The following is a 14,849-nucleotide window of genomic DNA, read 5'->3' on the forward strand; positions in this document are numbered from 1 at the left end:
TCTCTCTGTGCGCTCACGTGCATGCATGTGTATCTATCTCTATCTCTCCCTCTCTGCCAAGGACTCATAAAGTGAGTGCTAGCCCTGCCTCCCACCACAAAAATAGCATGTACATTGCTGGGATATGGAACATGCTACTTAGGGAGCTTCCTCTCCCCACACACAGAGATGGAAGCACTCAGCTGAGGCTTCTGGTTGCTGGGAGGAAGTCCTGCCCTGCTTGGTCAAAGTAAACACACTGTTGCAGCCACCACCACTGCCACAGCCATTTAGCAGCACTGTGGCCCCACACTCCCTAGGGGCGCACACCATTATCATGAGCCCCTAACAATCTGTGCTCTTCAGGCTACAGGCTGTACACCTGTTCACCCGCACCCCCACTCAAGTGTGTGCCTGGTGCCTCAACTGCATGCATGCACGTGCATGCCAGTCCCTTGTTCCCCAGACTAGCCATTCCCAAGGCTTGCCTGTGGGCTCGGTTCATTTCACAGGCCTAAATCTGCCCTAACATACATCTCATTGTCAAAGTCTCATAGCACAGCTGTCAGCTCTCTGATTCTTTCCATTCTGGTCCAACCAACTCTAACCCAAGTGTTCCTCTACTAATACACAGCCAAATATTTCTCTGCTAATGCAAATGTTTTTAATACTATACAACCTGTCAAATTACTTAAGACTTTCATTCCTAACCTGTCTTGATAAATAATGATTTTTACTACTGCATTAAATTATGATATGCGCTGTTCAGATATAACCAATAGATATAGCCCTCAATCTTGTCAGAAGTTTACTAATTATTGATATATTTAAGTTTATGACAGAAAGAATCTCCTGAAGTCTTTAACAGCTTGCCCAACGAAGTCTCATAAGATATGGACACAGCTTCAAGAGGCTGCATGGATTGTGGTATGATAAACACTGAGAAACACAGTAGACAAAACTGGATACCCTCAGAGTCAAGTGACTTATTTAAATCAAGGTAAGTCACTTCTCATATCACACCTATCCATTCCACAGAGAAAAAACGGCCCTTCATCTTCTGGGCTTGAAAGCCAGATTCCGCCCAAGTTGCCATGGAGACCATAGAGATCATAAAGAACTGTTTATAGGGCTGGCGAGATGGCTCAGCGGGTAAGAGCACTGACTGCTCTTCTGAAGGTCCTGAGTTCGGATCCCAGCAACCACATGGTGGCTCACAACCACCCACAATGAGATCGGACCCCCTCTTCTGGTGCGTCTGACGACAGCTGCAGAACATTACGCCAGAGCGAGCGAGGCTCGAAGCGAGCGGGGCTGGAGCAAGCGGGGCTGGAGCGAGCCTGAGCAGAGGTCCTGAGATCAACAGCAGCCACACACATGATCGAACACAGTCATCTGTACAGCTACAGTGTTGTACTCATACACATAAAAATGAAATAAAATAATTCTTTTAAAAAAAAGAACTGTTTATAGGTGAACTCTGTCATTTTTTTAAGTAATATATGACTGCTAGATTATACATTTATTCTTTCTCAGATTTCTGACTACATTGACTGCTAAGGTTAACTGTAGCTTGAGAGGTAGAAAGCAGACCTAGCTCCTTACCTAAACCCAGTTCCTAGTGACTAGTTCTGATGTAAGCTTTCACAGGTGTAACCTGTTACTTCCTTACCTAAACACAGTTTCCATCAATTAAATGCTTCATGTTATCTCTTCTTGCTATGCCACTGTCCTGACATTATTTCAGTTCTTATACATTCCTAACTCTAATGAAACAATACAGTAGGCAATCCAACTATATAATTACAAATTCTTGTTTCTTCTAACCCACAAAAGGCTCACTTAAAGACTGTTTATGTTGTTAACTCATGTTGTTACCTCTTTTATAAACTGTAACTTTTATAAGTTATGAGAGACCCACTCAGACCTACCTCTCATGGACCAAATAGACTCCATCCTGATAAGTACATCTACTGACTGATAGAAGTTCCCACTAACTACCTATTCCAGAGGGTGGGATTCCTATGGGTTTCAAATGTACATCTAAGAAAAAATGTTTCTTTCTCCCAATTGCACTTTATCTTATTCTCTACCTTTAATATATGCATGTGTATTTCAGGATCTTGTCAAGTCCAGGCACTTACCCCATCTAGGATAGCTCCAAAGAAGCAACCTACAAATGCTCCAACCTTTTCTCATAGACACAGACGCTTCTGCTGGACCTGTTACTTCTGATCCATCCACAGATGGTTATATAGACCCTGGACAGCAAGGAACAGCCAACACTTCTGAGACAGGACCAGCATCCCCATGCCCATTTTCTTAGGCTTCCCAGAGACACGTCTCCCCAAAGCCAGCAGGAAGTAGTCAAAGATCACTATGACCCTATTCCTGCTTCACCATTATCTTTTTTCTAATTTTTTCTTTTTTAATTAAACAAAAACAGGAGAACGTTAGCATTCTATCTAACCTGCCAGATAAGCCTGACTCACTATAAAAGAGGCTGCTTGCCCCCTCCTCTCTCTCTCGCTCTTACTCTTGCCCTCCTGCTCTCTCCCCATTCCCCTTGCCAATCTCTCTTCCCGTGCTCATGGCCAGTCTCTCTCTCTCTCTCTCTCTCTCTCTGCATTTCTCTGCCTCTACTACCCTCTTCACTCCTCTCTCCATGCCCCGAATAAACTCTATTCTATACTACACCATCAGGTGGCTTGTCCTTCAATGGGAAGTAATGCCTCAACATGGGCCTGCTGGGTCACACCCTTCCCCCATACCTGACTATACTTCCACCAAACATATCCCTACTCTTTATCTTTTTATAAGCACATCAGCTAATATTCAAAATATATAAAGAACTCAAGAACTAACCACCAAAACACAAAACAACCCAATGAAAAAATTAGGTATAGAAATAAACAGAGTATTCATAACAGAGGAAACATGAATGGCTGAGAAACACCTAAACAAATGTTCAAAGTCCTTAGTGACCAGGGAAATGCAAATCAAAACAGTATTGAGATTCCACCCTACACCAATCAGAATGGCTAAGATCAAAACCTCAGGTGGCAGCACATGTTGTTGAGGATGTACAGAAAGAACACTCCTTCATTGCTGGTGGGATTGAAACCTGATACAACTACTCTGGAAATCAATCTGGAGGTTCCTCAAAAAATTGGAAACAGATCTACCTGAAGACCCAGCTATAATACTCTTGGGAATACACCAAAAAAAAATTGCCCCATCAAGCCACAGGGGCACACATTCCACTATGTTCTTAGTGACCTTGTTTGTGATAGCCAGAAGCTGCAAACAACCCAGATGTCCCACAACAGAAAGATGGATACAGAGAAAGTGGTTCATTTACACAATGGACTACTACTCAGCTATTAAGAATGATGACATCCTGAGTTTTGCAGGCAAATGGATGGAACTAGAAGATATCATCCAGAATGAGGTAACTTAGACCCAAAAGGACATGCATGGTATGTATTCAATAATAAGTGAATATTAACCCCCAAAGAAGTACAGAATAGTCAAGATACATTCCATGGAACTCAAAAAGGTGAACAAGCCAAAGGCTTCAAGTGTGATGTCTCAATCCCACTTGGGAGGGAGAAGAAAGCAATCACAGGAAGGGGAGGGTGGGAACTGGATGAGAAAGAGGACAGAGAGGTGAAGAGGGGAACATGATCAGGTCAAGTAAAATGACTGAAGCCGTGAGGACCAGCAGAAAGAAAGGAAACAGGCATCCTCAGAAGGTAGGATGTGAGGGAAACCTCCAGATGTTCCAGAGACCTAAGAGGTGATAAATTGTCAAGACTCAAAGGGAGGGACCTTAAATGAAATGCCCTGCAGTGGGGAGAGGGAACTTATAAAGCCCACATCCAGCAGAAAGACAAGGCATCAAATGAGGGAGGGGGTTGCCATCCCACAGTCAAAAACTCTGACCCATAATTGTTCCTGTGTGAAAGAACTGCAGGGACAAAAATGGAGAAGAGTCTGAAGAAAAGGTAGTCCAGTGGCAGGCCCAAAGTGGGATCCAACTCAAGGGAAGGCCCCAAAGCCCATCACTCTTATGAAGGCTATGAAGTGCTCACAAAAGGGGACCTTTCATGACTGCTCTCCGAAAGTCCCAACAAACAGCTAAAAGAGTCAGATACAGATATTTACATCCAACCAATGGACAGAAGCTGCTGACTCCTGTAGTTGAATTAGGGAAAAGCTGGAAGAAGCTGAGGAGAAGGGTGACCCTGTAGTTGAACCAGCAGTCTCAATTAACCTGGACCCCCGAGTTCTCTCAGACTCTGGCCCATCAACCAGGCAGCATACAACAGCTGATATGAGGCTCCCAACACATACAGCAGAGGACTGCTGGGTCTGGGTTCAGTCAGAGAAGATGCACCTAACCCTCAAGAGACTGGAGGCCCCAGGGAATGAAGAGGTCTGGTGGGGATGAGGGCAGAATATTCTCATGGAGGCAAGTGGGAATAGGAGAGATGGGATGTGGAACAGTCAGAGGGTGGACTAGGATGAGGATAAAATCTGGAGTATAGAAAAAAGATTAAATAAAATTTATATTAAGAGAAAATGATTAAAAGGACTGGGCTAAACCTTGTATTCCTCAATGAGTTGCATAAGCACAATGCCTATCTAGTAGTAACAAACTTTAATTTTAAATTTTATATCACTATACAAAGTTTTTTTTTTTTTTTTTGCTTCAACTGCTATTTATTGACATTCAGGTGGGCACTATAGCAACAGGCCTGGAGTCTCTGCAGAATATAAGGTGGAGAGTGGAGTGTCTGCAGTGACAGCAGTGAATGAACAAGGAGGAGTGGGGAGCCCAAAGCTGTTGGGAAAGCAAGTCAGGGCCAGGGCCAAAAGTCATCTACACTGGGATCCTGGGCCCCATGCCCTCAAGCCCCTACTCTTGCTGTCTCCTGACTCCAGGCCAGGGCTGGGAATTCCCTGAACAACTTTCTACAGGAGCAAAGTTCACAGAGATGCTGCTGCCCTTCTGTATAAAATCAGAGGGTTTCTCGTCTGGCGAGATGGCTCAGCGGGTAAGAGCACTGACTGCTCTTCCCACGGTCCTGAGTTCAGATCCCAGCAACCACATGGTGGCTCACAACCATCTGTAATGAGATCTGACGCCCTCTTCTGGTGCATATGAAGACAGCTACAGTGTATTACGCGGGAGCGAGCGGGGCTGTCCTGGGTTCAATTCCCAGCAGCCACGTGATGGCTCACGGCCATCTGTACAGCTACAATGTACTCATATACATAAAATAAATAAATAAATCTTTAAAATTACAAAAAAAGAGAGGGTTTCCAATCTTGCATTACTCCTTCACCCCCGGCTCAAGTAGGGCCATGAAAAATTGCTGGACTCTATTGCATGTTTCAGAGACATTAATTTCCCCTGGTGTCCCAGTCCACCAGCTCCACACTATGTTCCAGAGTGAGCACTACAAGCATTGTTGACCTAATGGATAGAATAGGAGACAGGAAAGACAGGGACTAGAAGAGGGGCTCTAGAGGGCCATCAAGGTACACACACTACGCACATGGTGTTGGTAAAGCCAGAGCCAGGGCACCACCTGGTCAGCACGATGACATCTCCCTTCTTGAATAAGCCTCGGGCCTTGCCAACATCCATGGCCAAGTTTACACGAAGGTCAACATCCTCAGTCCAGGCATTCAGTATGGCCTCCTTACACAGCACAGGGAAGATGCCACACAGTACAGATGGGCCTGGGGAGCAGTTGGGGGATTGCACATCACAGCAATGATAGGAGCAATGATAGGGCGGTACCTGGCCCCTTGGTGAGCACTCCTGCCAGACTTGATGAGCACGATAATGGCCCCACTGCAGCACTTGAAGTAGGCCTCCATGGCAACTATGGTGGCAGCTTCTGTGGGGTCGCTGGTAATGGGTGCCAGGCAGCGGTGGAGTTCCTGGAATAGCTGCAAGTGGTAGATGGTAGCCTCTGCCTCTCAGACAGTCAGGTGCTACCTCCAACAGCCTTCAGGGGGTATTCCCCCTGACTGGTACTCCGGACAGCATGATGCAGTCTGCTCCATCCAGGACTGCACTGGCCTTCAGCACCGGGTGGGGCGTGGTTTCTTGATCAAGCTCTCCAACATCTGTGTGGCACAGGTGATAGGCTTCCCAGCTCGGTTGCATCGTCCAATCATCATCTTCTGAACCAGGAAAACCTTCTCTGCAGGAATCTCAAAGCCCAGGTCACCACGAGCCACCATGATCCCATTACTGGCCTCCAAGATCTCATCAAACCTGCGGACACCTTCGTGGTTCTCGATTTTGCTGATGATCTTGATATTCTTGCCCTTCTCTCCCAGGACCTTCCTACTACCTTCATGCATGTTCGGCTGCCATGCAGATGAAAGAGGCAAACACCATGTCCACATCTTGCTCCACCCCAATCTTCAGGTTCTGAATTCCTTTTTCCAACAAGGCAGGGAGGTCCACAGCAGCGCTGGGCAGGTTCACACCCTTCTTGCTGCCCAAGGAGCCACCATTCTCCACTTCTGACACCAGGAAGTCAGTACCTTTCTCCTTCATCTGCAGTGAGACGAGCCTATCGTCCATACAGATCTTGCTGTCCACTTCCACCACCTTGCAGATGTTCTTATAGTCCAGCCACTGGATGTTCTCATCACACTTCTCCATGTAAGTGTTGTCCAGGGTGATCTTCAGAGTGGCTCCCTTCTTCAGCTCCACCTCTGCAGTGCCGCTGCCCTTGATGAGTCCAGTCCAGATCTCAGGTCCCTTTGGGATTTTTTTTAGGGTTTTTTTTTTTTGTATATTTTATTTATTTACATTTTTCTTTTTTATTGGATATTTTCTTTATTTACATTTCAAATGTTAACCCCTTTTCCAGTTTCCCTCCCTCCTGGAAACACCCTATCACATCCTCCCTCCCCCTGCTCCTATGAGGGTGTTGCTCCACTCACCCACCCACTTCCACCCCGCCCTCCATTCCCCTATACTGGGATGAGCCTTCATAGGACCAAGGACCTCTCCTTCCATTTGGTGCATGACAAGGCCATCCTCTGCTATATACAGCTAGACCCATGTGTACTCCTTTGTTGATGACTTAGTCTCTGGAAGTTCTGGGGGGTCTGGTTGATTGATATTGTTGTTCTTCCCAAGGGGTTGCAAACTCCTTCAACTCCTTCAGTCCCTTCTCTAACTCCTCTACTAGGGACCCTGCACTCAGTCCAGTGGCTGGCTGCAAACATCTGCCTCTGTATTTGTAAGGCTCTGGCAGGGTCTCTCAGGAGACAGCCATATCAGGTTCCTTTCAGCATGCACTTCTTGGCATCCACAATAGTGTCTGGATTTGGTAGCTGTATATGGGATGAATCCGCAGGAGGGACAGTCTCTGGGTGGCCTTTTCTTTAGTCTTTGCTCTCCATATTTGCTTTCTGTGAGTATTTGGTTCTCCTTCTAAGAAGGACCAATGCACCCACACTTTGGTCTTCCTTTTTATTGAGCTTCATGTTGTCTGTGATTTGTATCCTGGTTATTTGGAGCTTTTGGGTTAATTAACATCCACTTAGTAGTGAGTGATACCATGTGTTCTCTGTTGTGATTGCCTTACCTCACTCAGGATGATATTTTCTAGTTCTATCCATTTGCCTAAGAAGTTCAGGAATTCATCATTTTTAATACCTGAGTAGTACTCCATTGTGTAAATGTACCACATTTTCTATATCCATTTCTCTGTTGAAGGACAACTGGGTTCTTTCCAGCTTCTGGCTATTATAAATAAGGCTGCTATGAACATAGTGGAGCGTGTGTCCTTATTACATGTTGGAGCATCTTCTAGGTATATGCCCAGAAGTGGTATAGCTGGATCCTCAGTTAATACTATGTCCAATTTTCTGAGGAACCACCAAACTGATTTCCAGAGTGGTTGTACCAGCTTGTAATCCCCGCAATGGAGAAGTATTTCTCTTTCTCCACAACCTCTCCAGCATCTGCTATCACCTGAGTTTTTTATCCTAGCCATTCTGACTGGTGTGAGGTGGAATTTCAGGGTTGTTTTGATTTGCATTTCCCTGATGGCTAAGGATGTTGAACATTTCTTTAGGTGCTTCTCAGCCATTAGATATTCTTTGTTTAGCTCTGTACCCCATTTTTAATAGGGTTATTTGGTTCTCTGGAGTCTAATTTCTTGAGTTCTTTATATATATTGAATATTAGCCCTCTATCAGATGTAGGATTGGTAAAGATCTTTTTCTAATCTGTTAGTTGCCTTTTTGTCTTATTGACAGTGTCCTTGGCCTTACAGAAGCTTTGCAATTTTATGAGTTCCCATTTGTTGATTTTGATCTTACAGCACAGGGAATTTTTTTCCCCTGTGCCCATATGTTCTAGTCTCTTCCCCACTTTCTCCTCTATAAGTTTCAGTGTATCTGGTTTTATGTGGAGGTCCTTAATCTACTTGGATTTGAGCTTCATACAAGGAAAGGAACGGGTCAATTTGCATTCGTCTACATGCTGACCATCAGTTGAACCAGCACCATTTGTTTAAAATGCTGTCTATTTTCCACTGCATGGTTTTAGCTCCTTTGTCAAAGACCAAGTGACCATATGTGTTGCCGCCTCACCGACCAGCAGAAATAAGGAAGTGACCACGAACTCTTCTCCAAGCAGTTTATTCAGGAACCTTGTACTACAGAATCATTTATTTACTTCTCTTTCTTTCTCCCTTCTCTTTCTTTTCCCAGCCCCCAGCACTTTCGGGTTAAATACTTTCCCTGGTCCCAGTCAGCATCGGCTATGCGGCAAAGCATAATAGGCTGCAGAAAATCATGCCAACTTGCATCACAAACTGGAGGCACTCAGCTTTTCCAAATAAGGGCTTGTTTATCACAATGCTTTAGGGTGGCAGCTGAAGCTCTCCACACATATGTGCATGGGTTCATTTCTGGGTCTTCAATTCTATTCCACTGATATTCCTGCCTGTATCTGTACCAATATCATGCAGTTTTTAATCACTATTGCTCTGTAATACAGCTTGAGGTCAAGAATGATGATTCTTCCAGAAGTTCTTTTATTGTTAAGAATAGTTTTTGCTATCCTGGGATTTTTGTTATTCCAAATGAATTTGCAAATTGCTCTTTCTAACTCTATAACGAATTGAGTTGGGATTTTGGTGGGGATTGCATTGAATCTGTAGAAATGCTTTTGGCAACATGGCCATTTTTACTATATTAATCCTGCCAATCAATGAGCATGGGAGATCTTTCCTTCTTCTGGGATCTTCTTTGATTTCTTTCTTCAGAGACTTGAAGTTCTTATCATATAGATCTTTCACTTGCTTGGTTAGCATCACACGAAAGTATGTAATATTGTTTGTAGCTATTGTGAAGGGTATCTTTTCCCTAATTTCTTTCTCAGCCTGTTTATCCTTTGAATAGAGTAAGGCTACTGATTAATTAGAGTTAATTTTGTCTCCGGCTACTTTGCTGAAGTTGTTTATCAGGTGTAGGAGTTCTCTGGTGGAATTTTGGGGATCACATAAGTATACTGTCATATCATCTACAAATAGTGATACTTTGACTTCTTCCTTTCCAATTTGTATCCCTTTGACCTTCTTTTGTTGTCCAATTGCACTAGCTCGAACTCCAAGTATTATGTTGAAAAGATAGGGAGAGAGTGAGCAGCCTTGTCTAGTCCCTGATTTTAGGGGGATTGCTTCAAGTTTCTCTCCATGTAGTTTGATGTTGGCTACTGGTTTGCTGTATATTGCTTTTACTATATGAGCTTTGAATTCCTGATCTTTCCAAGACTTTTAACATGAAGATTTTTAACATGCTGAATTTTGTCAAATGCTTTCTCAACATCTAATGAGATGACCATATGATTTTTTTTTCTTTGAGTTTGTTTATGTAATGGGTTACATTGATGGATTTCCATATATTGAACCATCCCTGCATCCCAGGGATGAAGCCTACTAGATCATGGTGAATGATCATTTTTATATGTTCTTGGATGCAGTTGGCAAGAATTTTATCAAGTATTTTTGCATCAATGTACATAAAGGAGATTGGGAAGTTCTCTTTGTTTGGTCTTTCTGTGATTTAGGTATAAGCATAATTGTGGCTTCATAGAATGAATTGGGTAGTGTACCTTCTGTTTCTATTTTGTGGAATAATTTGAAGAGTATTGGTATTAGGTCTACTTTAAAGGTTGGATAGAATTCTCCACTGAACCCATCAGGTCCTGGGCTTTTTTTGGGGGGGGGAGACTATTAATGACTGCTTCTATTTATTTAGGGGTTATGGGACTGTTTAGATGCTTTATCTGATCCTGTTTTAACTTTGGCACCTTGTATGTGTCCATTTCATCCAGATTTTCCAATTTAGTTGAGTATAAACTTTTGTAGTAGAATCTGATGATTTTTTGAATTTCCACAGTTTCTGTTGTTATGTCTTGTTGTATCATGGGTGACTTGGTGTTGCAGCCTGGAGCTCTCTCCCTCTCCCTGATGCTGGGGCCTGTGGTGGGGCATGTAAGTCAAAAAGAAGGCAATGTATAAATGAGATATTTTATTGTAGGAAGGAGAAAATAGGCCAGTCAAGTAGAGAGAAGGAAAAGAAAGGAAGGGAGGGAGAAAAGAAGGAGAGAGAGAAAAAGGAGAGGAAGAAAGCAAGAGAGCAAGAAGGCAAGAGAAGAGAACAAAGAGCAGGAAAGAGAGGAAGAGGGCAAGAGAGGAAACAAAGAGCAATAGAGAGGAGGAAGAGGGCAAGAGAGGAAGAGAAGAAGCAAAAGAAGAGACAAAGAGCAAAAGAGGCAGGAGGGGGTGAACTGCCCCTTATATTGTATGGGGCATGGCTATCTGTCTTTGGGAGGCATGCCTAGCTGTGGTCAGATGACTGGGGGTAAGGTCCAGCTAGAATGCTGGGAGCTTGGGGCATTGTCTGCCTGATTGAGCACACATCTCCTGAGGGGGGCAGCTGTGAGAGGTTGTGACTGAAACAGGAGCCAAAAACTCAGGAGTTACAGCCAAGCTCCATCTGCCCCCTGCAGGCAGAAACTGCCCACTAAGGCTCCAGGGCTCAAGGCCAACTACTCGGCTGAGCCTAAGTTGCCTGAACAGACCACTACCCCACAATGTCTCTCTTCTCATTTCTGATTTTATTAATTTCGATACTGTCTCCGTGCCCTCTGGTTAGTCTGGCTAAGGTTTATCTATATTGTTGATTTTCTCAAAGAACCAGCTCCTGGTTTTGTTGATTCTATCGTTCTTTTTGTTTCTATTTGGTTGATTTCAGCCCTGAGTTTGATTATTTTCTGCTGTGTACTCCTCTTGGGTGAATTTGCTTCTTTTTGTTCTAGAGCTTTAAGGTGTGCTGTCAAGCTGTTAGTGTAAGCTCTCTCTGGTTTCTTGTTGAGCTATGAGTTTTCTTCTTACCACTGCTTTCTTTGTGTCCCATAAGTTTTGATATGATGTGATTTCATTTTTATTAAATTCTAAAAAGCCTTTAATTTCTTTCTTTATTTCTTCTTGACCAAGTTATCATTGAGTAGAACGTTGTTCAGTTTCCATGTGTATGTGTGTTTTCTGTTGTTTTTGTTGGAATTTAAGACTGGCCTTAGTCCCTAGTGATCTGATAGGGTGCATGGGATTATTTCAATCTTCTTGTATCTGTTGAGGCTTGTTTTGTGGCCAATCATATCATCAGTTTTGGAGAAGGTACCATGAGGTGCTGAGAAGAAAGTATATTATTTTGCTTCATAACTTCTGTGAGTTTCACTGTGTCTCTGTTTAGTGTATGTTTCCATGATCTGTCCATTGCTAAGAGTTGGGTGTTAAAGTCTCCCACTATTATTGTGTGGGGTGCAATGTGTGCTTTGAGCTTTAGTAAACTTTCTTTTATGAATGTGGGTGCCCTTGCATTTGGAGCATAGATATTCAGAATTGAGAGTTCATCTTGATAAATTTTTCCTTTAACCAGTATTAAGTGTCCTTCCTTATCCTTTCTTATAACTTTTGGTTGAAAGTCGATTTTATTCAGTATTAGAATGGCTACTCCAGCTTGTTTCTTGGGACCATTTGCTTGGAGAATTGTATTCCAACCTTTTACTCTGAGGTAGTGTCTGTCTTTGTCACTGAGGTGCATTTCCTGTATGCAGCAAAATGCTGTGTCCCGTTTATTTATCCAGTCTGTTAGTCTATGTCTTTTTATCAGAGAATTGTGTCCGTTGATATTAAAAGATATTAAGGAAAAGTGATTGTAACTCCCTGTTATTTTTGTTGTTAGAGGTGATATTATGTTTGTCCGCCTATCGCTTTTGGTTTTGTTGAAACATTCCTTTCTTGCTTTTTCTATGGTGTAGTTTCCATCCTTGTGTTGGAGTTTTCCATCTATTATCTTTGCAGGGCTGGATTTGTAGAAAGATATTGTGTAAGTTTCATTTTGTCATGGAATATCTTGTTTTCTCCATCTATGGTAATTGAGAGTTTTGTTGGGTATAGTAGTCTGGGCTGGCATTTATGTTCTCTTAGGGTCTGAATGACATCTGCCCAGGATCTTCTAACTTTCATAATCTCTGGTGAGAAGTCTGGTATAATTCTGGTAGGTCTGCTTTATTTGTTACTTGACCTTTTTCCCTTACTGCTTTTAATATTCTTTCCTTATGGTGTTTTGATTATTATGTGACAGGAGGAATTTGTTTTCTGGTCCAATCTAAATGGAATTCTGTAGGCTTCTTTTTTGTGTGTGTGGTTTTTCAAGACAAGGTTTCTCTGTGTAGTCCTGGCTGTCCTGGAACTCACTCTGTAGACCAGGCTGGCCTCAAACTCAGAAATCCACCTGCCTCTGCCTCCCAAGTGCTGGGATTAAAGGTGTGCGCCACCACCGCCCAGCTCTGTAGGCTTCTTGTATGTTCATTGGCATCTCTTTCTTTAGGTTAGGGAAGTTTTCTTCTATAATTTTGTTGAAGATATATACTGGCCCTTTAAGTTGGGAATTTTTGCTCCATTCTATACCTATTATTCTTAGGTTTGGTCTTCTCATAGTCCTGGATTTCCTGAGTGTTTTGACTTAGGAGATTTTTGCATTTTGCATTTTCTTTGACTGTAGTGTCAATGGTTTCTAAGGTATCTTCTGCCCCTGATATTCTCTCTTCTATCTCTTGTATTCTGTTGGTGATGCTGGCATATATGACTCCTGATCTCTTTCCTGGGTTTTCTAACTCCAGGGTTGTCTCCCTTCATGATTTCTTTATTGTGTCTATTTCCATTTTTAGACCTTGGATGGTTTTGTTCATTTCCTTTGCCTTTTTGATTGTGTTTTCCTATAACTCTTTAAAGGAATTTTTTGTTTCCTCCTTAAGGTCTTCTACCTGCTTACCTGTGTTCTCCTGTATTTCTTTAAGGGAGTTATTTATGTCCTTCTTAAAGTCCTCCATCATCATCATGAGAAGTGACTTTAGATCTAAGTCTTGCTTTTCTGGTATGATACTGTGTCCAGAACTTGCTATGGTGGGAGAATTGGGTTCTGATGATGCCAAGTAACCTTGGCTTCTGTTGCTTCTGTTCTTATGCTTGCCTCCTGCCTGCTGATTATCTCTAGCACTCCCTGTCCTCACTATATCTGACTGGAGCCTGTCCTTCCTGTAATCCTGGCTGAGTCAGAACTCCTCAGAGTCCAGGTGTCTCTGTGATCCTATGACTCCAGAACCCTGTGATCCTGAGATTCTGGTTGTGTCAGAGTTCCTGGGTGTCAAGCTGCTTCTGTGACCCTGAGATCCTGGTGTGACCAAGCTCTGGGGGCTGTGGGACTGGCTGCTGAGTTTGCGCCTAAAGTAGACTGGTGCAGGCCAGAAGGAACCTGAGCCACTGGTCGGGAGGGATTCCTGCGTTCCTAGATCCTGCTGGTTCCAGTTACTTCCGGTGGTGTTGGAACAGATGTTGTGTTCTCCTCACCCCTGATCCTAGGATCCTGGGTGTGCTAAAGTGCCTGGGAGTGGAACCTTCTCCAGGGACTGTGGGACTAGCCACTGAATTCGCACCCAAGGTAGACTGGAGCAGACCAGCTTCAGGTCCCTTAGTATCCAGAGTCACCTGCAATGGGACGATAGAGAATGGGATCAGATCTAAAGCTTTCTGTGGCTGCACGGACATTATGGGTTCCATGAGAGAAATTCAGCTGAGCCACATTCATTCCAGACTTAATCATCTCCTTCAGTATCTCCACAGATTGAGAAGCAGGGCCAATGGTACAAATGACGCCAGTGTTGAGGGCTGTGATGGGTGTAGAGTCAATGTCCAGGTGGCACATGTGTTCCAGGGAGGTGTCAGCCATGGCTGCATGGAGCTGCTAGGTCTGAATGAAGGCAGTCCTTGCTTTACTGTATGGCTTTGGCATGGTTCCTGAAGTCCTCGGGCATACTTTCGTTCCTGCTGTAATACCTAAAGCGGACTTATGTCGAGTCAGGACCAATCGCTGCTGTGCAGTGATATACAAAGATTTATGCCAATGAGAATCTTAAGCCTGTATCAATACATAAATTCTATATCAGTATAAGAAAATATAACTTCAATTTTGCATCAAAATATAAAGATTTCTACCAATGTAAGATTATGGCTATTAAGTGATTTGTTTAAAAGTAAATTTAAAAATCCATCCCCATATATCTAATTTCTTATAATATTACTATATGCCCCCTTCCCCCTTTTAGCCCCCTTCCCTTTACCAAAAACAAAAAAAATAGAAAAGAGGAAAAGAAAGCTAGAAATCCCTGAATCTAAGTTCTCTATTTAGCTTCCTCACTGTTCAAAATTATAACCATTTCCAAATTATCCCTTAAAATGACAACTTATCTATAATTC

At 43.2% G+C, this 14,849-nt stretch overlaps 1 pseudogene; it reads right to left on the minus strand.

The window, feature by feature from the left end:
* Positions 1-5,521: 5,521 nt before the first annotated feature.
* On the minus strand, positions 5,522-14,397 carry LOC116104708 (annotated as a pseudogene).
* Positions 14,398-14,849: the final 452 nt, after the last annotated feature.

The sequence above is a fragment of the Mastomys coucha genome, unplaced genomic scaffold (genome assembly GCF_008632895.1).
Source record: "Mastomys coucha isolate ucsf_1 unplaced genomic scaffold, UCSF_Mcou_1 pScaffold22, whole genome shotgun sequence".
NCBI classification, from domain to species: domain Eukaryota; kingdom Metazoa; phylum Chordata; class Mammalia; order Rodentia; family Muridae; genus Mastomys; species Mastomys coucha.